We start from the raw sequence: 22,334 nt of genomic DNA, 5'->3' as shown, positions 1-22,334 counted from the left end.
CCATGTAAGCATTTTTTTTTCTCATTTCTTTTTCTGTGGTTGATTTATATTTTCACACCATTGCGCTCAGAAGAGATGCTTGAGATAATTTCTATCCTCTTAAATTTGTTGAGGACTGTTTTGTGCCCTAGTATGTGGACAATCCTAGAGCATGTTCCATGTGCAGTTGAAAAGAATGTGTATTCTGGAGTTTTGTTTTGTTTGATATAATGTCCTGAAAATATTAACTAAGTTTAACTGTTCTTTTTTATCATTTAGGATCTCTGTTGCCTTATTGATTTTCTGTCTAAAAGATTTGTCCATTGATGTGAGTGGGGTGTTAAAGTCTCCTACTAATATTGTATTCCTGTCAATTTCTCCCTTTATGTCTGTTAGTATTTGTTTTATGTTTTGGGGTGTTCCTATATTAGATGCATATACGTTCACAAGGGTAAAATCTTCTTGTATTGATCCTTTTATCAATATATAGTGTCCTTCTTTATCTTTATTTATGGCCTTTCTTTTAAAGTCAGTTTTGTCTGATATGAGTATTGCAACCCCCGCTTTCTTGTCATTCCCATTTGTATGAAATATCTTTTTCACTGTCAATTTGTGTGTGTCCTTTGGCCTAAAGTGGTATCTTATAGGCAGCATATTGTAGATTCTTGTTTTCTTATTCAATCTGCCACTCTATGTCTTTTGATTGAAGCATTTAGTCCATTGACATTTACGGTAATTTTTTTTTTTTTTTTTTTTGCTGTATGCGGGCCTCTCACTCTTGTGGTCTCTCCCGTTGCGGAGCATAGGCTCTGGACGTGCAGGCTCAGAGGCCATGGCTCACGGGCCCAGCTGCTCCGTGGCATGTGGGATCTTCCTGGACCGGGGGACGAACCCGTGTCCCCAGCATCGGCAGGCGGACTCTCAACCACTGTGCCACCAGGGAAGCCCTACAGTAATTATTGACAGATATGTATTTATTGCCATTTTAAACCTTGTTTTCCAGTTGATTCTGTTTCTTCTTTGTTCCTTTCTGTTTTTGTGGTTTGATAATTTCCTATTATTTCATGCTTGTGTTTTCTAATTTTTGGTTTTTGTGAGTCTACTGTATGTTTTGATTTGTGGTTACCCTGTTTTTTTAGTATGTTAACCCCTTCCTATATCTACTTGCTTTAGACTGATAGTCATATAGACTCAAACACATTGTAAAAAAAAAGAAATAAAATCTTTCTTTCTAGAAAGCACATTATTAGAAGCACTGTTTGATAAAATATAGATAAAACGTATTGTCAAGAGTTAGAAGAATGAAGATGAAGTTTAGGGCAGGTAAATAAAGCATCAAATACAACGAAAAACATTTAATTTGATTTATCAAAATTAAATCTCAGAAATATAAATATTTTTGAAGAGTTGATTACATAAAATATAAGGCAGAATTCTATGAATTTAAAATTTAGAGTAATCAAGACCAGTCATACTTAAATCATTTGAATCACAATAGCTTTTACAGAGGAAAGCAAGGAATTAATATCAGACTTGACATGAAAATTTTCAGTATTAAACATAAGTACATTTTTGTTTTTACCTGTATTTTTGTCATGTTTTGTCTGTGACCTGACTTCTCCTATGTTCCTAAATAATTTAATATTTAAAAAATGAATGTATGAATTTTTAAAAAAATTGAAGTATAGTTGATTTACAATATTAGTTTCAGGTATACAGCATCATGATTCAGTATGTTTACAGATTATACTCCATTAAAAGTTATTAAAAAATAATGCTGTAATCCCCTGTGCTATATAATATATCCTTGTTGCTTATCTATTTTATACATAGTAGTTTGCATCTCTTAATCCCATATTCCTAAAATTCCCCTTCTACCTTCCCTCTCCCCTTTGGTAACCACTAATTTGTTTTTCATGTCTGTGAGTCTATATCTGTTTTGCATATACATTCATTTGTATTATTTTTTTAGATTCCTAAAAAGTGATATCATACAGTATTTATCTATCTCTGTCTGACTTATTTTACTAAGCATAATATTCTCTAGGTCCATCCATGTTGCTGCAAATGGCAGAATTTCATTCTTTTTATGGCTGAGCAATATTCCATTGTATATATTTATACCACTACTTCTTGACCCATTCATCTGTTGATGGGCATTTGGGTTGCTTCCGTATTCTGGCTATTGTAAATACTGCTGTTATGAACATTGTGCTGCATCTGTCTTTTCAGATTACTGTTTTCATTTTTTCCAGGTATAAACCAATGAGTGGAATTGCTGGATCATATTGTGATTCTATTTTCTGTTTTCTGTGGAAACTCTGTACTGTTTTCCACAGTGTCTGCACCAATTTACATTCCCAACAACAGTGTACAACAACAGTGTACTTTTCTCTGCATCCTCTTCAACATTTGTTATTTGTAGACTTTTTAATGATAGCCATTTTGATCAGTGTAAGCTCATATCTCATTGCTGTTTTGATTTTCATTTCTCTAATAATTAGTGAAGAGCAACTTTTCATGGGCCTGTTAGCCATTTTATGTCTTCTTGGAAAAATGTCTATTGAGATCTTCTGCCCATTTCTTGATTGGGTTGTTTTTTTTGATATTGAGTAGTATGAATTGTTTATATATTTTGGATATTAACTTCTTGTTGGTCATATCATTTGCAAATATCTTCTCCCATTCCATAGGTCATGTTTTAATGTCATTGGTGGTTTCTTTTGCTGTGCAGAAGCTTTTAAGTTTAATTAAGTCCCATTTTTAATTTTACTTTTATTTCTCTTGCTTTACAAGACTGATCCAAAGAAATATTGTTATGATTTATGTCAGAGTATTCCACCTGTGTTCACTTCCAGGAGTATTATGGGTCCACTCTTCTTCTTGGTAAGCCTGACTAAATAAAAGTTTATCAATTTTGTTAATCTCTTTTAAAAAGCAGCTCTTGGTTTCATTTATCTTTTCTTGTGTTTTTTGATTTCTATTTTATTTATTTCCTCTCTGATCTTTATTATTTTCTTCCTTCTGCTGACTTTGGTCTTTATGTGTTGTTCTTTCTCTATTTTAGGTTATAGGTTAGGTTATGTATTTGATATTTTTCTTGTTTTTTGAAGAAGGCCTGTATCATTACTTCCCTCTCAGAACTGCTTTTGCTACATCTCATAGATTTTCAAGAGTTGTTTCCATTTTTATTATCAGAAGGTATTTTCCAATTTCCTCTTTGATTTCTCCATTGACCCATTGATTTTTTAGTAGCCAGTTGTTTAGTACCTACGTGTTTGTTCTTTTTCCATTTGTCTTTCTGTAGTTGATTACTATTTTCATACTGTTGTGATTCAAAAAAATGCTTGATATAATTTTGATCCTCTTAAATTTGTTGAGACTTCTTTTGTGCCCTAGCATGTGATGTATCCTGGATAATGCTTCATGTGCACTTGAGGAGAATGTGTATTCTTCTGTTTTGGGATGTAATGTCCTGTAGGTATCTATTATATCATTTAAGACCATTGATGCCTTATTGATTTTCTGTCTGGATGATCTGGCCTTTGATGTCAGTGGGGTGTTAAAGTCTCCTTCTATTATTGTCAATTTCTCCCTTTATGTCTCTTAGTATTTGCTTTATATATTTAGGTGCTCCTATGTTAATGAGTATAATATCCTCTCCTCATATTGATCTCTTTATCATTATGTAATGGCCCTCTTTGTCTTTCATTATAGTCTTTGTTTTAAAGTCTGTTTTGTCTGATATGAGTATTGCTAGCCTTGCTTTCTTGTCATTTCCATTTGCATGAAATATTTTTTTCTATCCACTTACTTTTAGACTATGTGTGTCTTCAGCCGGAATTGAGTCTCTTGTAGATAGCATATTACAGGGTCTTGTTTTTTGTATCCAATCAGCCTCCCTATGTCTTTTCACTGGAGCATTTAGTCCATTGACATTGAAAGTAATTATTTGTAGGTATATATTTATTGCCATTTTATTACTTATTTTCTGGTTGTTTTGTAGTTCTTCTCTGTTCATTTTCTCTTTGTTTCTTTCCTTATGGTTTGATAATTTTCTTTAATAGTATGCTCACGTTCCTTTCTTTTAGTTTTTGTGTACCTATTGTACGTTTTTGATTATCATGGGGTTCATGTATGTTGACCCATAATTATATCTACTTGTTTTAAACTGATAGTCATTTAAGTTCAAACATTCTAAAAGATCTATATTTTTTACTCCCATCTCCCAAATTTTGTGTTTTTGATGTCATATTTTACATCTTCATGCTTATCCCTTAACAATTTATTGTATTTATAGTTGCTTTTACACTTTTTTGTCATTTACCCGTGTACTGGCTTATTTAAGTGATATTCCATCCCTAATGTATATTTTGCTTTTCTTAGTGGGATTTTCCCTTTCCTATATTCTTACTTTTTTCATTTAGAGAAGATCTTTCAACATTTCTTTTAGGATAGGTTCAGTATTGCTTAATTCTTTTAGTTTTTGCTTCTCTGGGAAGTTCTTTATCTCCCCTTCCATTCTAAATTATAATCTTGCTGGGTAAAGTATCCTAGGTTGCTGGGTTTTTCCTTTCAGCACTTTGAATATATCATGCAATTCCTTTTTGGACTGAAAAGTTTCTGCAGAGAAATCAGCTGATAGCCTTAAGGGGATTTCCATGTATATGACTCTTTGTTTTTCTCTTGATCCCTTTAGAATTCTCTCTTTAACTTTTTCCATTTTAATGATGATATACCTTGGTGTGGGTCTGTTTGGGGTTCATCTTGTCTGGAACCCTCTGTGCTACCTGTATTTGGATATCTGTTTCCTTCATCAGGTTAGGGAAGTTTTCAGCCGTAATTTCTTCAAATACACATTGGATGCCCTTCTCTTTCTCTTCTCCTTCTGGAACTCCTATAATGCAAATGTTGGAACACAATGTTATTTCAGAGATCTCTTGGGTTGTTTTCATTTATTTTTTTTTTCTGTTAGTTCTGCTGATGGGGTGTTTTCCATTATTCTGTCTTCCAGATCACTTATGCATTCCTCTGTATCACTTAGTCTGCTATTCATTCCTTCTAGTGTTTTTTTTTTTTTATTTCAGCTATTGAATTATTTATTTTTGATTAGGTCTTTTTTATATTTTCTAGTTCCTTGTTAACATGTTCATTGTCTAGTCAATTCTTTTTCCTAATTCTGTTAACAGTTTTATTACCAATGTTTTGAATTCTTTATCTGGGTAAAGTTTTTATCACTATCTCATTATTTATCTTTTCAGGAGTTTTCTTTTGTTCTTTCAATTGAGAGTAGTTCCTTTTCCTTTTACTTAACTTTCTCTGCCTCTATGCATTTAGGTGGAACAGTTACCTACTGTGGTCTTGAAGAGGTGTTCTTATGTGGGAGCATCCATGTGCAGGTTGTACATGCCCAATGCCTTTGGTAAGAGGGCTGGATTTGATGCGGACACAAGTCACGTCTTTCCTCAGAGTGTGCTGGCAGCTATCACCTTTGTAGTGGATGTAGCTGGAGATAGAGAAGCTAAATCTGGACCAGATTTTAGGTGAGAGTTTCTCTCTGCTCAGTAGCCCTCCTAGACCTGTCAGGGGCAGGGGCTGATTCTAAGCTGCTGGAGTAGACGCCCCGATAGTTGGGCTTGGGCCAGCTCTTTTTCCTTTAAGTGGGTGTTTTGCCCTTTCCCCACACCAGGACCTTTGTCCCAAAGGAGAGGAGTGCTGAAGTAAGTGGGGTCTGTGCATATACAGAGGTCTGATGTGTTGCCTGTGCAGTCATCTGCAGCTCTGCTCAGATGCAATCCATAGTCAAGTCTTCGCTCCAGTTGCAACTGCTCCGGATACACTGCCACTCTGTGGTATGGTTTGAGCAGGGCTTGGGCTAGGTCACACTGGGCTGGGGTGCACAGCAAGGCAGTCACAGCAAGCTGTGGTGGCAGCTGCCAGGTCAGACCTCTCCCCACTGCCTCGGGGGCAAGACACTTTGTCTCTCACAGCTGCTCACTGTCCCCCACCTTCTTGTGGCACCACTCCCCTGGGAAGTCAGGGCCTGTGTGTTGTTTCTGTGTGTATAGGAGTTATGAGCTGTGGCAGAATGGCTACCCTCAGAAATCGGGCTGCTTTGGGGTGCCACTTGAGTAAGCACCAACAGTGGCCACCACCACCCTACTCAGGCTTTGCCCTGGGACCAGGCTGCCTCTTGAATCCCAAGGTCAAGTCTTTTCCTTGGCCTTGGCTGCCCCCAATCCAGTGCTGTGGTGTGAAGTGAGCAGGGCCAGAGTGTTCAATTGGCTTGGGCTGGGGTATTTGGCAAGGCAATCATTGGAAACTCAGCAGTCACTAGGGCAGATGTCTCTCTGCCCTGTCCTGGGGGTTTGCCAGCCTGCACATGCTCCTCACGAATGGAGTCTAGGCCTGTCTAGCCTTTCTATCTGTCCCAGTGGTTCTCCAACCAGCCAAGGAGCTTGTCTCCCCTGTGGAGGACCCCAGGATTTAGGACACCTGGTCTGTGGCTCGATCTGCTCACTCCCCAGGGTAAGTGTGCAATATTCATTTTCCTTTGAGTCCCCTCCCTGGGGCACAGGTCCTGACCTGATTGCTTTTCTTCCCTTCCTACCTGATTACATGTGCAACTTTCTTACAGCCTTGGTTGTACAGGAGTCTTTTGCCAGTTTCCAGTTAGTTTTCAGTGATAATTTTTCCATATGTAGATGTATTTTTGATATATTCATTGGGAAAGGTGAGCTCTACATCCTCTTACTTTGCCATCTTGATCTCTGCCATAAATGTATAATTTTAAAAGTTTAGTAGAGTATAAGCTTCACAATAAATAACTTTAATAACTTTAAATTGGTGTTTTAAATATAGATGATTTAAGCATGAGTCTTAAAATGTTTCATAAAGGAACACAAAAGTACTAGATTCACTGAATCTGATACTTTGAACATGCTACCAATTTAGTCTGGGTCACAGTTTGTCTCTTTAATTTGGAAAGTAACTGACAGATTTGTTACTTGCCATAGATAAGAAACAGGTGCATGAGAGCCTATCATTCTCAAATACTGCTGTCTCTCCATTCCCACAGTCAGCCCTAAAAGGTTAACTGGAGAAAATACCAGGACAGATGTAATATTTATCTATAAGTCACCATAGACTATTAAATGCTCAACTAAATTTTTCCTCTTCATCTCTACTGGCATTTCCCAAGTAATACCAAATGTGAAATATATTGACTGTATATAATGAGATGGAGTTTTGCATTAACTTAAGAAAAGTGCTGATAAAAATAAAATTTGTCTAATTTTACACTGTACAATACAAAATTATCAATGCATATTTTATTCTTTTTTAAAAAATTTTTATTTTATTCTTAACATTAAATATTTTATATAATGGGTTTCATTTTACTAGTGTCAAATATCTGATTATAGGATTTCTTAATTCATTCTAGCATGCATAATGCTGGGGAAAATGTTATGAAAATAACTTTCTGGTAACTTCTGCTACTAAAATAGCCCTGCTTTCTCTACAAGTTGTGAAAATAAATAGCTGACATACATGGGTCAGGCTAACTCACCATATGCCTTCTGAAATGATCCTTTTGAGAATCTAGAGAAAGCAGGCATGTATTTCCACTCTTCAAGTGTTTGGTTTCTAAAAGAAACATAATAATTGATTTAAAAATTAATTTTGGAAATTATGCTCCTGATTTACATTTTCAAAGTGATCTATTTCATGCGATTTTAAAAGAAAATATTGTTACATAAAACTTCTCAAATGAGTTTTACTTTTGCTAGCCTTTTGGACCCAAAGTCCAGATAGGATATGGAAGGATGATTTTGTTCATTACCACTCCCTCAAAGCAATCACTTTCATTTTTTAAAACATATATGTATTGCAGAGGTGGTATTTGTTTCCTAGAGCTGCCATAACAAACTACCACAGACTGGATTGCTTAAACAGCAGAAATTAATTGTCTCACACTGTTCTGGAGGCAAGAAGTCAGCAAGTTTGGTTCTTTCTGAGGGCTGTGGGGGAAGGATCAGCTCCAGGCCTCTGTCTTTGGCTTGTAGATGGTCATCTTCTCTTTGTGTCTCTTCAGACAGCAAACTCCTCCTGTGTGTGCATGTCTCTAAATTTCCCCTTTCTATAAATGCACCTGTCATATTGGATTAGGGCTCACCCTAATGACATCATTTTAACCTAAAGATCATACTTCCAAATAAGGTCATATTTTGAGGTACTGGGAGTTAGGTTTTGTTTGTTTGTTTGTTTTTTGCAGTATGCGGGCCTCTCACTGCCATGGCCTCTCCCGTTGTGGAGCACAGGCTCTGGACGCGCAAGCCCAGCAGCCATGGCTCACGGGGCCAGCCGCTCCGTGACATGTGGGATCTTCCCGGACTGGGGCATGAACCCGTGTCCCCTGCATTGGCAGGCGGACTCTCAACCACTGTGCCACCAGGGAAGCCCGGGAGGTAGGTTTTAAAAATATGAATTTGAGGGAGGGGTACACAATTCCACACATAACAGGAATAAAATAATTATTTAAATTATTCTGGAAAATATTCTATAGGCGTTCTTCTCTTAACTCAAAAAAATACAGTGTTATCTTCTAACCACAAAGAATTCTGATTTCATTGAATATTACTGGTATCTTCCTATGAGGCAGTCTACTAAGTAAAAATGTATCAAATAGATCTTGTCTGCATCTTTAGAGATAATTCATTCCATTCTCCCCTAGGCCATCAAATAAAAGAGAAAAATGTGAATGTTCACACACACAGGCTCAACTAATTTGTCAGTTTAGTTATTGTGAGAAAGTATTTGCTGCATTTTTTGTTTAATATAAAAATGAAAGAAAAGATTATTAAATTCAGAAAACTAAAAACAAGCATTAATACTCAATATATGTGGCTAAGGGAAAAATTAAAACATTTTGACTAAGTATTTAGAAATCAAAATAAAATAAAATTTAATAAAAGTGCTGTTATTGCTGATACTAAGGCTGCATATTTGCAGATAAAAATGATTTGTTAATGAATCATAATTCTAAAAACCAAGGGTAGTGTGATTAAAAAATCTTATGCCATAATATTTCAGCTATAATATGAAACAATATACTCAATTCTAAAACAGAGAAAAACTTATCCATTGTTTTATTTGAAAAAAACATGCCTGAAGACTCTAAATTCCCTTACTATTATGCAATTATCACCCATCAAATTCTATAGCTACATGATACTTATTGGGTAAAAAAATCCCTTTAAGAGTGTGTGACACACACACTTGTGTGTGTGACCAAAAATGATAGCATCTTAGTTGAGCAGAGTAAAAGCAACGTTCTAGAAATAGTCTATTATGCAAATTTTAAAAATGGGCAAAGACATACTGTATTGTTGAATTTATAGTTAGGACTGCTAAATGGACCTTCCTCAATTTAGGCACCTTTCTAAATTAATTGACCCTAGAGAGCATTGCAAGGGTAATTAAAGCACTTTAAGTGAAGCTCTATGTCCTCCAATCTTTGTTCATCAACTCATCTGTGTCTTGACAGTCTATGTTAGTAGAGAAAAAACGTATAAACAAGTAACTGGTCTTTTAAACAAATAGGCACATTATGATGTTTATATGTGAATTAAAGTATTCAGCACCATTCTTCATTTGGAAAATCGTAAATAATGAAATCTTTACAGAACATTGCTTCTAAAGCCTACTGTTTAAGAAAAGGCTGACATAAAAGGACTTTAGTAAATACCACCAGTAGAGTAAAATCCAGTTTTAGAAATGCATTATTTAAAGTAAAACTTTTCACGTTACATTTTAATATGAATAAATGCTTCAATTTTGCTATTTAGGCTGTGATATTCTAAAAAATGAGACTATTAATAAATCCCTTTTAAAAATATTTTGTGTGTATCCGTGGGGAGGAAGGCGATCTCCACGTCTTACTCTTCCGCCATCTTCAAGGTCCCCCCTGTTGGAAGATTTTTAATCACAGTCTCCATTTCAATGCTTGTGATTTGTCTCTTTATATTTTCTATTTCTTCCTGGTTCAGTCTCCGAAGGTTGTGCTTTTCTAAGAATTTGTCCATTTCTTCCAGGCTGTCCATTTTATTGGCATATAGTTGCTTGTATTTCTCATGATCCTTTGTATTTCTGCAGTGTCACTTTTTACTTCTCCTTTTTCATTTCTAATTCTACTGAGTCTTCTCCCTTTTTTTCTTGATGAGTCTGGCTAATGGTTTATCAATTTTGTTTATCTTCTCAAAGAATCAGCTTTTAGTTTTATTGATCTTTGCTATTGTTTCCTTCATTTCTTTTTCATTTATTTCTGATCTGATCTTTATGATTTCTTTCCTTCTAACTTTGGGGATTTTTTGTTCTTTCTCTAATTGCTTTAGATGTAAGTAAGTTTAGGCTGTTTATTTGAGATGTTTGTTTCCTGAGGTAGGATTTTATTGCTATACAATTGTATTGCTTCCCTCTTGGGAAGTAATCCATAGGTTTTTGCTGCATCCCGTAGGTTTTGGGTCTTCGTGTTTTCATTGTCATTTGTTTCTAGGTATTTTTTTATTTCCTCTTTGATTTCTTTGATTTTTTCAGTGACCTCTTGGTTATTTAGTAGTGTATTGTTTAGCCTCCATGTGTTTGTATTTTTTACAGATTTTTTCCTGTAATTGATATCTAGTCTTATAGCATTGTGGTTGGAAAAGATATTTGATATGATTTCAATTTTCTTAAATTTACCAAGGCTTGATTTGTGACCCAAGATATGATATATCCTGGAGAATGTACCATGAGCACTTGAGAAGAAAGTGTATTCTGTCGTTTTTGGATGGAATGTTCTATAAATATAAATATATTTATATATAAATATCAATTAAGTGCATCTTGTTTAATGTATCATTTAAAGCTTCTGTTTCCTTATTTATTTTCATTTTGGATGATCTGTCCATTGGTGAAAGTGGGGTGTTAAAGTCTCCTACTATGATTATGTTACTATCGATTTTCCCTTTTATGGCTGTTAGTGTTTGGCTTATGTATTGAGGTGCTCCTATGTTGGGTGCATAAATATTTACAATTGTTATATCTTCTTCTTGGATTGATCCCTTGATCTTTATGTAGTTTCCTTCTTTGTCTCTTGTGCTAGTCTTTATTTTAAAGTCAGTTTCATTTGATATGAGAATTGCTACTCCAGCTTGCTTTTGATTTCCGTTTGCATGAAATATCTTTTTCCGTCCCCCATTTTCACTCTGTCTGTGTCCCTAGGTCTCCAAATCAGAAAAGAAGAAGTAAAGCTGTTACTGTTTGTGGATGACATGGTACTATACATAGAGTATCCTAAAGATTCTACCAGAAAACTACTAGATCTAATCAATGCAGTATGGTACCGGCACAAAAACAGAAATATAGATCAATGGAACAGGATAGAAAGCCCAGAGATAAACCCACGCACATATGGTCACCTTATCTTTGATAAAGGAGGCAAGAATATACAATGGAGAAAAGACTGCCTCTTCAGTAAGTGGTGCTGGGAAAACTGGACAGCTACATGTAAAAGAATGAAATTAGAACACTCCCTAACAACATACATAAAAATAAACTCAAAATGGATTAAAGACCTAAATGTAAGGCAAGACACTAGAAAACTCTTAGAGGAAAACATTGGCAAAACATCCCATGATATAAATCACAGCAAGATCCTTTTTCAGCTACCTCCTAGAAAAATGGAAATAAAAGCAAAAATAAACAAATGGGACCTAATGAAACTCAAAAGCTTTTGCACAGCAAAGGAAACCATAAACAAGATGAAAAGAAAACCCTCACAATAGAAAATATTTGCAAACATAGCAACTGACAAAGGATTAATCTCCAAAATATAGAAGCAGCTCATGCCACTCAGTATCAAAAAAACAAATAATCCAATCCAAAAATGGGCAGAAGACCTTAGTAGACATTTCTCCAAAGAAGATATACAGAGTGCCAACAAACACATGAGAGGATGCTCCACATCACTAATCATTAGAGAAATGCAAATCAAAACTACAGTGAGGTACCACCTCACACCAGTCAGAATGGCCATCATCAAAAAATCCAGAAACAATAAATGCTGGAGAGGGTGTGGAGAAAAAAGAACCCTCTTGCACTGTGGATGTGAATGTAAATTGATAGAGCCACTATGGAGAACATTATGGCGGTTCATCAAGAAACTAAAAATAGAACTACCAAACCATGTAGCAGTCCCACTACTGGGCATATATCCTGAGAAAACCATAATTCAAAAAGAGTCATGTACCACAATGTTCACTGCAGCACTATTTACAATAGCCAGGACATGGAAGCAACCTAAGTGTCCATTGACAGATGAATGGGTAAAGAAGATTTGGCACATATATACAATGGAATGTTACTCAGCCATAAAAAGAAACAAAATTGAGTTATTTGTAGTGAGGTGGATGGACCCAGAGACTGTCATACAGGTTGAAGTAAGTCAGAAATAGAAAAACAAATACCATATGCTAACACATATATATTGAATTTTAAAAAAAGGTCCTGAATAACCTAGGGTCAGGACAGGAATAAAGATGCAGACATAGAGAATGGACTTGAGGGCATAGGGAGGGCAAGGGGAAGCTGGGACGAAGTGAGATAATGGCATGGACATATATACACTACCGAATCTACAATAGATAGCTAATGGGAAGCAGCCGCATAACACAGGGAGATCAACTCAGTGCTTTTTGTCCACCTAGAGGAGTGGGATAGGGAGGATGTGAGGGAGACACAAGAGGGAGGATATATGGGGATGCATGTATATGTATAGCTGATTCACTTTGTTATACAGCAGAAACTAACGCACCATTGTAAAGCAATTATTATACTCCAATAAAGATGTTAAAAAAAACATTAAGCAAATGAAAAAAATATATGACTATATTTTTTTAAATTAAGAATGAAATAATGCCATTTGTAGCAACATCGGTGGACCTTAAGATTATTATACTATGAAGTAAGTCAGAGAAAGACAAATATCATATTATGTCACTTATACATGGAATATAATTTAAAATTATACAAATGAACTTATTTACAAAATAGATACAGACTTACAGATATCAAAAACAAATTTATGATGACCAAAGGGGAAATGTGGGTTAGAGGAATAAATCAGCAGCTTGGGATTAACACAGACACACTAGTATATATAAGATAGATAACCAACAAGGATCTACTGTATAGTACAGGGAATTCTACTCCGTATTCTGTGATAACCTGTATGAGGAAAGAATCTGAAAAAGAATGAATATATGTACATGTATAACTGAATCGCTTTGCTGTGCACCTGAAACTAACACAACATTGGAAATCAACTATACTCCAATAAAAATATTTAAAAAGATGGTACTGGGGTTGACAACTTTGTTTTACTCATGCCAGTAAAGCCAACTGACTTCTGCAGAAACTAAAATGATTTCTCAAGCCGGTACCTAGTGAGAACAAAGAACTGAGGGGACTGTGGAGGGGAGAAGAGAAGTATAATGTTTAGGAAACTTCCCTGTCTCAGACTCTGCAAACAGCTGAGAAAATATTCCATAAATAAGGGATAATGACCAATATTTAATACATCAAAAAAACCTCCATTGTTTTAGTCCTTCCCTTGTGATAGGAAAGCCCCTGTACTTAGGACTACAATGGTATCACTATGCTGTGCTTTAAATTTTCTTTTACAGAAGACTGTGAACTTTGGGGATGTGAAAAATAGCATCCTCACTGCCTACCTCCGAGTTTAGAATTCACAAAACACTTTTGAAAAGAATGCAGGCTTTCATGTACTTCAAGTATTACCAGCATGGATAATTCCTAATTTTGATATAGATTCTCATGTTAAACAATCTAGACATTACAGGTGAAAACAAATCTCCATTTTGTTTGAAATTTAAACTTTTGACAATGGCTTTTAAAACACTCATTCTTTGTTTTAAAATGAATTATTTGCAGAAAGTTAACCTAAGCTTAAAAGAATCAACTGTCGGCACATTCAAAGTACAATAAATGAGCCTCTTGGACTAATTAAATACAACCTGAGCCTTCTCCCTCAAAAATTTGACAACAGGAACAGGAGGAGTAAGTAGCAGTCAAGGATAGAAAGTATGGCAGATCAGTTAAGAGGCAACTATTCATAGGTAAACAAATGTAACGTTTGTTATGCTTAATCAGAACTGAGCTGCTAACTAAATCCTTTCACAGATAATTTCTTTTAATCCTTAACAATGCTGTTGATTATTAATGGGTCCCTCACGCAGAAAGTATCCTTAGAAAATGCAGTTTGTACTGGGATTCTATTAGCTTTTAGCAAATGATGACAGAAAAAATCTTATCATTATTTGCCACAACTACCCCTATTCCACCCACACTTAGTAAACAAAACTGGACTGATTTCTCCTTAGAGACATGACAACATTTTAATAAAAAGGAAAATGTATTTCTGTAGAAAAGTGTTGTTTACATAAACATTCAATTTCAAGGAGTGAATCTCAAATTCATTAATTTTCTGGAATATTTTGGAATACCAAGTACATGCCAAGCACTGTGTTAGGGAGCCACTAGCGTTCAAGGTTAAGACACAATGCCTGACCACAAGACATTTATTGCCTAATAGAAGATACAGAAAAGTAAAGAGGTTATTCAATAAAGAAACCTAAGTGTGAACACAGAGGTCATTATAAGGAATTGTAAGACCAGCCAACATTGTAAGGGGTCAGGAAAGCCTTCTGAGATCTCGGGGCAGAATATTCCACGGTAAGTGAGTGGAGGCAGATTATTCCAAAGTGAGGATAAGCATGTGTAAAAGGATTGAACGTGAAAAGAACACAGTGTTTCCAGAACATTGCATGATATCCAGTATGGCTGTGAGGGTAAAAATAGGGGCCTGGCCAGTGGTGAGGCAGAGAAGTAAAAAATCCAGGTAATAGAAGTTCTTGTCTGCTTCGTTTAGGAGTATGGACATTATCTTTGGGGATATAGAGAATTACTGAAAGATTTTAACACATTGTGATCTTTTTGGTTTTAAAGATATTATTCTGCTTTCAGTTTGAAGAATGGATTAGAAAGGGACAATGACAAAAACATCAAGAATTTGGTTCCTATTATGAGATAGTTGTAGTGGGCATGGAGAAAGTTTAAGCAAAGACGACTTAAAAAGAATATAACAAATGCTCAAATTTCTATATTGGATAATTTAGTAGCTGTGTCTCATTTGTACCCACAGAATTTTTTCTTTTTACATTAATTTTTTTTAAATTTTATATTGGAGCATAGTTGTGTAACAATGCTGTTTAGTTTTAGGTGTAGAGCAAAGTGATAACAATGTTTAGTTTCAGGTGTAGAGCAAAGTGATTCAGCTATACATACACATGTATCTATTCTTTTTCAAAATATTTTCCCATTTAGGTTATTACAGAATATTGAGCAGCATTCCCTGTGCTATAGAGTAGGTCCTTGTTGCTTATCCATTTTAAATATAGCAGTGTGTACGTGTCAATACCAAACTCCCTAACTATTCCTCCCCCCAACCATTCCCCCGGTAACCATAAATTCATTCTCTAACTCTGTGAGTCTGTTTCTGTTCTGTAAATAGGTTCACTTGTATCATTTTTAAAGATTCTGCATATAAGCAATATCATATGATATTTGTCTTTCTCTGTCTGACTTACTTCACTTAGTATGATAATCTCCAGGTCCATCCATGTTGCTGCAAATGTCATTATTTCATTCTCTTGAAGGGCTGAGTAATATTCCATTGTATGTATGTACCACATCTTCTTTATTCATTTAACCTGTCAATGCACAACAGAGACTACAACTGACTATTTGAGAGATAGCAAACCGGAGCCCCACATTGTTTATCAATATGCCCAAAGAAATCTAGACATTGAATTAAAATTTCCAAACCTTACTGTACAACATAGGGAATATTAGAAAAAAAAAAGATGAAAAAATTCCAAACCCTTTTCATTAAAAAGACCAATGTTTACGAGCATGAAATATCACTTTAATCTTATATGAATAGCATTTACTCTTCAGTTACAAGTGTATCCCAATGTCACTGCAGCGCTGTTTACAATAGCCAAGACATGGAAGAAACCTAAATGTACCCACAGAATTTTAATCTATGGAGGCGACCAAGTGATGACAAGGAGAGGCTCACGCCATAGAAGGAAGATTTTCATTACTTACATTTCCCGAGACATAAGGGCTCACTGCGCCATGAAGAGCCACATGAGAAAGCACCAGATTTTGGTCAGGGCAGAAGCAGAAGTTAAAGAGCAAGCCTAGGCTAGAGGTTTTGTTGGGGTTTTCTTGGCAAGCTAGGGCAGAGTAAACAGTTTAAGATTGGCTGCTTTGAATAGTTACAGCATACTTTGAGCTATAGGAATGCTCTCCAGTTGCCTGGTACCTGTCCCTGGGATGATTTAGGGCAGGGTTAATATTGGCTGGGTGTGGGAGAGTTAGACAAGGAGGTGATTGAGGTGACTGAGACTGGTTGCTTTGTATATAAAAGGCGTGCTCAGAGGCAAGCTGTTATTATCATTAAGAATTAGCTAGCCCTGGGAGAGGCAGGCTCTCCCCTGGTCTGTAAGGCACCCAAGTGCTATAGTATCAAGAATACAGAAAAGAAAATATAGTTAATATAACTGGTCCTGTGATGAATGGGTGCCAAATAGACAAATACAGAATCTAAGTAGACAGAGAACAGATAGATAACTCTCACAGGAATGTTTGTCTAGAGCTCAGAAGCAAGGTCTATGTGATATATACTTAAGAGTTATTAGCATGTAAATATATGCTGCTGAATTGATTGGGAGATTGAGCCCACAAGAGAAAACAGCCTAGGATGTATCCTGAAAAAAAAAATCTATATTAGAGTAGAACAGAATTATATTGAAAAAGATATTGAAAAATTAGTTAGTGAGATAAAAATTGTTAGTGAGATTAGGCAAATACAATACCAGGAAAGCCAAGAGATAGAATATTTCAAAACAACACATTTTTAAATTAATTTAAACACTATTAATATTTAAATAAGATTAAAGTTAAAAAGACATACTTGCCTAACAGAGTTAGAGGTCTGAATACGTAGACTGAGAAGAATGGTAGCCAAGGGTACAGTTTGGAAAGTTGGCTGGAAGTGAATTGCGGAGTCAGTGGGTTGTAGAAAACTTTTGATAAGCTTGAAGATTAGAAGAAAATTGAAACATTGATGCAATGAGTATTTTGAAAACATATCAAAGATCTCAATGAAATTCAGACACATGTTTTTATTGTTCTTGTTGTCTTAAGTTTGTTTGCTATTAAAATAGGAGTTACTGGGCAAAGTTTGGCTATTAACCCCAATGATGCTTAAAAAATTCAATGACAATACTCAGAAGACTGTGAGAATAAAGGGGAAATGTCTTTAAGGTAAGAGGGGATGCAATTCATAATACAGGTATAAAGTTTGCCCTTTGCTAGAAAGGAAAACATTCTTTTTGTAACAGAAAGAAGGAAAAGATGGATGCAGATAGAAAATAGGTTTGCACATTTGTGAATAGTAAGGCTTTGTTTAACTCAATACAGCATGAGGCAATTCTATCTTGATTATGTTTGGGAAGGAAAGAAAAGGACCATTAGAAGATAATGTAGTGTAGCAGACAGGAAATAGACCAGAGGGTGATGCAGGGTGGGGGGAGGGAAGGATCTTAGGTAGTGAGTTGTAATTATATTACTGGGCAGTATTAGTGCCCCCAAAAAGGAATGGCAATCATGAATTTGTAATTTATAAGCATGAATTTATGTCAGCCCAGTTGTATGATTTTTCTCCATCAATGCTGAGCTACAGAATGGATAAAATTTCCATAAATTTATTTATCCAAGGCTGCAGTTTGTAACAAGAATATGTTGGAATAACACTGGAGCTGGATGGGTGAATATATTTACAAGAAAATATTTTAATGTTGATGCATAACCGTTAGCTACATAACTAGGAAAAATAAAAAGGCTGATGAGTGCAGAGAAGTTGATACTATTCAATGGCTTGGAGCTTTGCATGAGATTGAAGGATGGTTACATAACTAAGTACAATGAAGGATTTATATGGTTTTGGTGAGATTATTGGACATTTAAATATTTGATTCGACTTTCAATTATGAAAATATTAAGAGGTATGGGTAATTAATAGGAATGGGTAGCTGAGATAGATATAGAAATGAGAACATTAAAAAACTGAGAATCAAGGTCTCAGGACAGATCATACACTTATACATAGAAGTCATCCAAAGGTGCTAACAGGATACTGATGTTATGACAAAGAATATGAGCAAAAAGAGGAGTTAAAGCTTTCAATGAATAATACAAAACTCATAGAAGTTAGTAAGTGAAGTTAGTATATGATCGCAAAAATACAGACAACTTACATAGCACAGGAATTATGTTCCAATACCAATTTTCTGACAAAAACTTTATGTCCTACAACTTAATTCAGTTCTGACATGAACTACCCAAATTAGTATCAGATCACACAAGTTGAAGGCAAAGTTCTTAAATTCTGACACTATACAGATTTAGTGTCAGATCCCACAAGTTGAGAGTCCCAGTACCTCCCAGCAAGACTTCCAGCCACAAGTGGGGTCCTCAAACCTACCCACATCTCTGCCTGACTTAGCTACAAATTCCAGGGTTCCCATGACCCCTGTTCAAGTTTGAAACTTTAGAATGATCCACAGAACTCACTGAAAGCACTGTATTTACAGTTTTACTACAAAGAATACAACACAGAACAAATGGAAGAGAGAAATAGGTCAAGGTATTGGGAGGGAGGGGGACAGGCTATTTACTTTCCCTCTGGAGTCAGGGTGAGTCACTCTCCCAGTACATAGATATGTTCAGCATCCAGGGAGCTCACCAATTCTTGTGATTCTGAGTTTTTCTTCAGGGTTCATTACCTAGGCATGATTGATTAAGTCATTGGCCAATTGACTGAACTCAGTCTCCCCTCCCTGGAGTTCTGAAGGGGTGGTACTGAAAGGTTCAACCCTCTAATCATGTGGTTAGATTTTCTGGAGACCACCCCCCATCCTAAAGCTGGCTGGCACTCCCTAGAGAGTCACCCCCTAAGAATAGCAAAGACAGTCTTACCACTCAGGAAACTTAGAATTTTTGAAACTGTGCCAGGAGCAAAGACAAAATATCTTTTGTTTGTTTGTTTGTTTTTATTCTACCTTGGGAGTAAAAGAAGCAGGGTTTGGGGGAGTGTTTTTTGTTTGCTTTTTCCAAAATATAAGTCAGTCGGAAGATCAATTCTTTGGGGACTTTCTTTAATACAATCCAGAAATACAACACTCAGCATTTACTCAGTACTCTTACATTCTTTTGTATAAATTTTATGATATGAACTAAATAACAGTAATGAGTAGGTTTGTTTCTTTGAATAAGAAAGGAGATCAGATTTATTGAACATTAACTAAGAAATTTGTAAGTGTTAGCTCATAGAATCTTCAGTGAAAAATAATATGGGTAGAAATTGAGATTCAAAGATGTAAAATCAATATTAAGTAATCATTAATTGACTTTATGACCCCAGAGTCCGTATTTTTCCATTAGTTCCCTAAACTGAAGCACAGTAGAATCATTAAATGGGATTCCTTTTTTTGAACAAAATTTCTCTAGGAGAAATTCCCATGTTATTTTTATAATGCTCCGCAGTGGCTCCATATTCAGCTCTTATCCATAGGCCTCTGTAATCTACAACACTGATCCCTATGCTGAGTAGACATTGTAGGTAGAAAGTATCTTATCCCCATTTCTGCTTCCTCCATATATCTTTAGATTCAGCTTCATAATATTGGGTATCAGTATGGTACAATAGACACAGTTTCAGGAATAGTAACTCACAGTGTGTATTTTGTAAGAACCTCAGGCCAGAATATTTGATTTTAGTAAAAAGAATAGTATTCATTTGTGTTGTTTCAACTTGGCATTACCTTTTCCTCCATCATTTGTATTAGCATTAGAGCACTTAAAACAGTTTTGTCTTTTGATCATTAAGTTCAGATTAATGTAAATAAACAAGAGATGTTTGATATATAGAATTTGACTTTTACATATTCATTCTTTTTATGTTCCTTATAGTCATGAAGGGTTACTAAAAATTTCCCTGGCAATTGTTTTCTATGTCATCTTACCATGATCCAGTAGTGTAAATTTTGGTATCTTCTAGTAAAGAAAATTTCCTTTGGTATTTCCTCTACAGGGATTGGCCTCACTCTAAAATTGCCACTGTGAGCTTTCCTCTAGTGACTGGTTCATGGACCTTGCCAACAGTTTATATGTTTAGAAAAATGAACAATGACTAATGATGCCAAAGTCATGTAGAATCAGTACTTGCAATCGTTCAGCTATATGCTCCATTTTAAGTCATATAATCCATATAACATCTCAAAGGAAGTCATGGCAGAATAAAATAAAATAAAAGTAGACAGTGGTTTTGCAAAGAAAGGCTTCCTTTTTAGACTTGAGAACCACTCCAGGCCATGTAAATCCAATGCTACATCTCTTTCTTTCCTTAAGGCATGATGTAATTCATATTCCTGCCTCTTACCCTTACCCCTTCCACTGTCAGCTTCATAATGGAAGTTCACAAAAAGATGACAGGATCTGTATTTTTTCTCAGCCTCCAGATGATTATCAGATGATTCCTGATGAGAAGTTACACCAGCTGAAAGCTTGCTTTGAATATTTTTCTATTTCTGTAATCCCCTGAGAGTTTTGTTGTCATATTTGTCCTGGGCCAGTAGGCAGCTTACTAGATTATGGCTGATTGTGAAATTATGACAAAAACACTGCAAAGTTGCAGTGCACTCCTTAACAAACTACTTAATTGGTATCTCACTGCTGGAATTACTCCAACAATTATATAATATTCTATATTTTGGGGTAGAATTTTGACCTTAACGAAGAACCAATGCTGCTAGGAGTTTATAGTTATGGTTGTAGTGCAAAATTTTTAAAACTGAACATGCATTTTTTCTTCTAGAATACATGTTTATTTATTTATAGATTTAATCTTTTAAGTTTCTCAAAATTAAACATGATACCTACAAGTACACGAGTTTTAACACAAAATAATGTAAATCCTGAATATTGCTTAATTGAGCCATTGGATCCATCTCTCAGTGATGACTGACAGAAAACAACCATGTATTTAATACTCTCAACATATATATAAAGCAAACAGTAATCTCAGCTATTCCTTTGTCCAGGATGGCATCCACTTATTGAGATAATCTCTTTAACATGAAACATCTAGAAAAGTTAGCATTTATTTCCATATTCAAGCTTAATATAATCATTATCACAAATAATTAGCAACCATTTATTGATCATAAAATACATGTATAATATCTTGCAAACTGATATAGAAAACCCTGGTTAAGGCACTATTATATAAGGAGAAGTTGAAATAAAGGTGGTAGTAATAATTTTTCTGCAGGTATGAATCTAGCAAACTCGCTAATACTATTGCAGCTATGATAGGCAACATATTCCTAGAGCCAACAATTGCCACAGCCTCCTAATCTACAGATTATGGCAAAAGAGTTATATCACTAGAGATAATATTTTGGATGGTAACTTTCTGACTCACTAGCTTCCTAATTGTAGACAGTATTTTTCTGTCATTCCAGACAATTATCATAGACTCTATGCCTTTAAACACTTAACTATTTTTATAATAATTGAATTCCTTGTATTAAATTGATACTTATCTATAGTAGTATCTGTTAACAATAACTGAAAGATTCGGAAGAGAGTACAAATTATTTCTAATCACATAACCAAGCTCTAAAATGGTATATCATCATTAATGTTGCACTTTCATGTCCCTTTCTATTACATGTATCATTCTAAATAAAATTTTGATTATACTAGAAAAAATGTTTCCCACACTAAAATTTTGACAAATGATATATTTTAAGTATTCCCCTATGCCACATAAATTTTCTTTAAAACTCATGTTAAATTTTTTCAATATAATGGCCATTTATTAATCTTTGGGTAACTGCAATCCAAATACTCTTCCAAATTTTGTGGAAATTCCTAACTTTGTAAGTCTCATAAAAATCAAGAATCTGGGTTTCCCTTCTGGAGCAGTGGTTGAGAGTCTGCCTGTCGATGCAGGGGACGCGGGTTCATGCCCCAGTCCAGGAGGATCCTGCATGCTGTGGAGCAGCTGGGCCCGTGAGCCGTGGCCACTGAGCCTGTGCGTCCGGAGCCTGTGCTCCACAATGGGAGAGGCCACAACAGTGAGAGGCCCACGTACCACAAAA

Source organism: Neophocaena asiaeorientalis, unplaced genomic scaffold (assembly GCF_003031525.2).
Source record: "Neophocaena asiaeorientalis asiaeorientalis breed wild unplaced genomic scaffold, Neophocaena_asiaeorientalis_V1.1 scaffold537, whole genome shotgun sequence".
Lineage (NCBI taxonomy): Eukaryota > Metazoa > Chordata > Mammalia > Artiodactyla > Phocoenidae > Neophocaena > Neophocaena asiaeorientalis.
The sequence above is the reverse complement of the archived record's forward strand: the minus strand, read 5'-3'. Positions refer to the sequence as shown.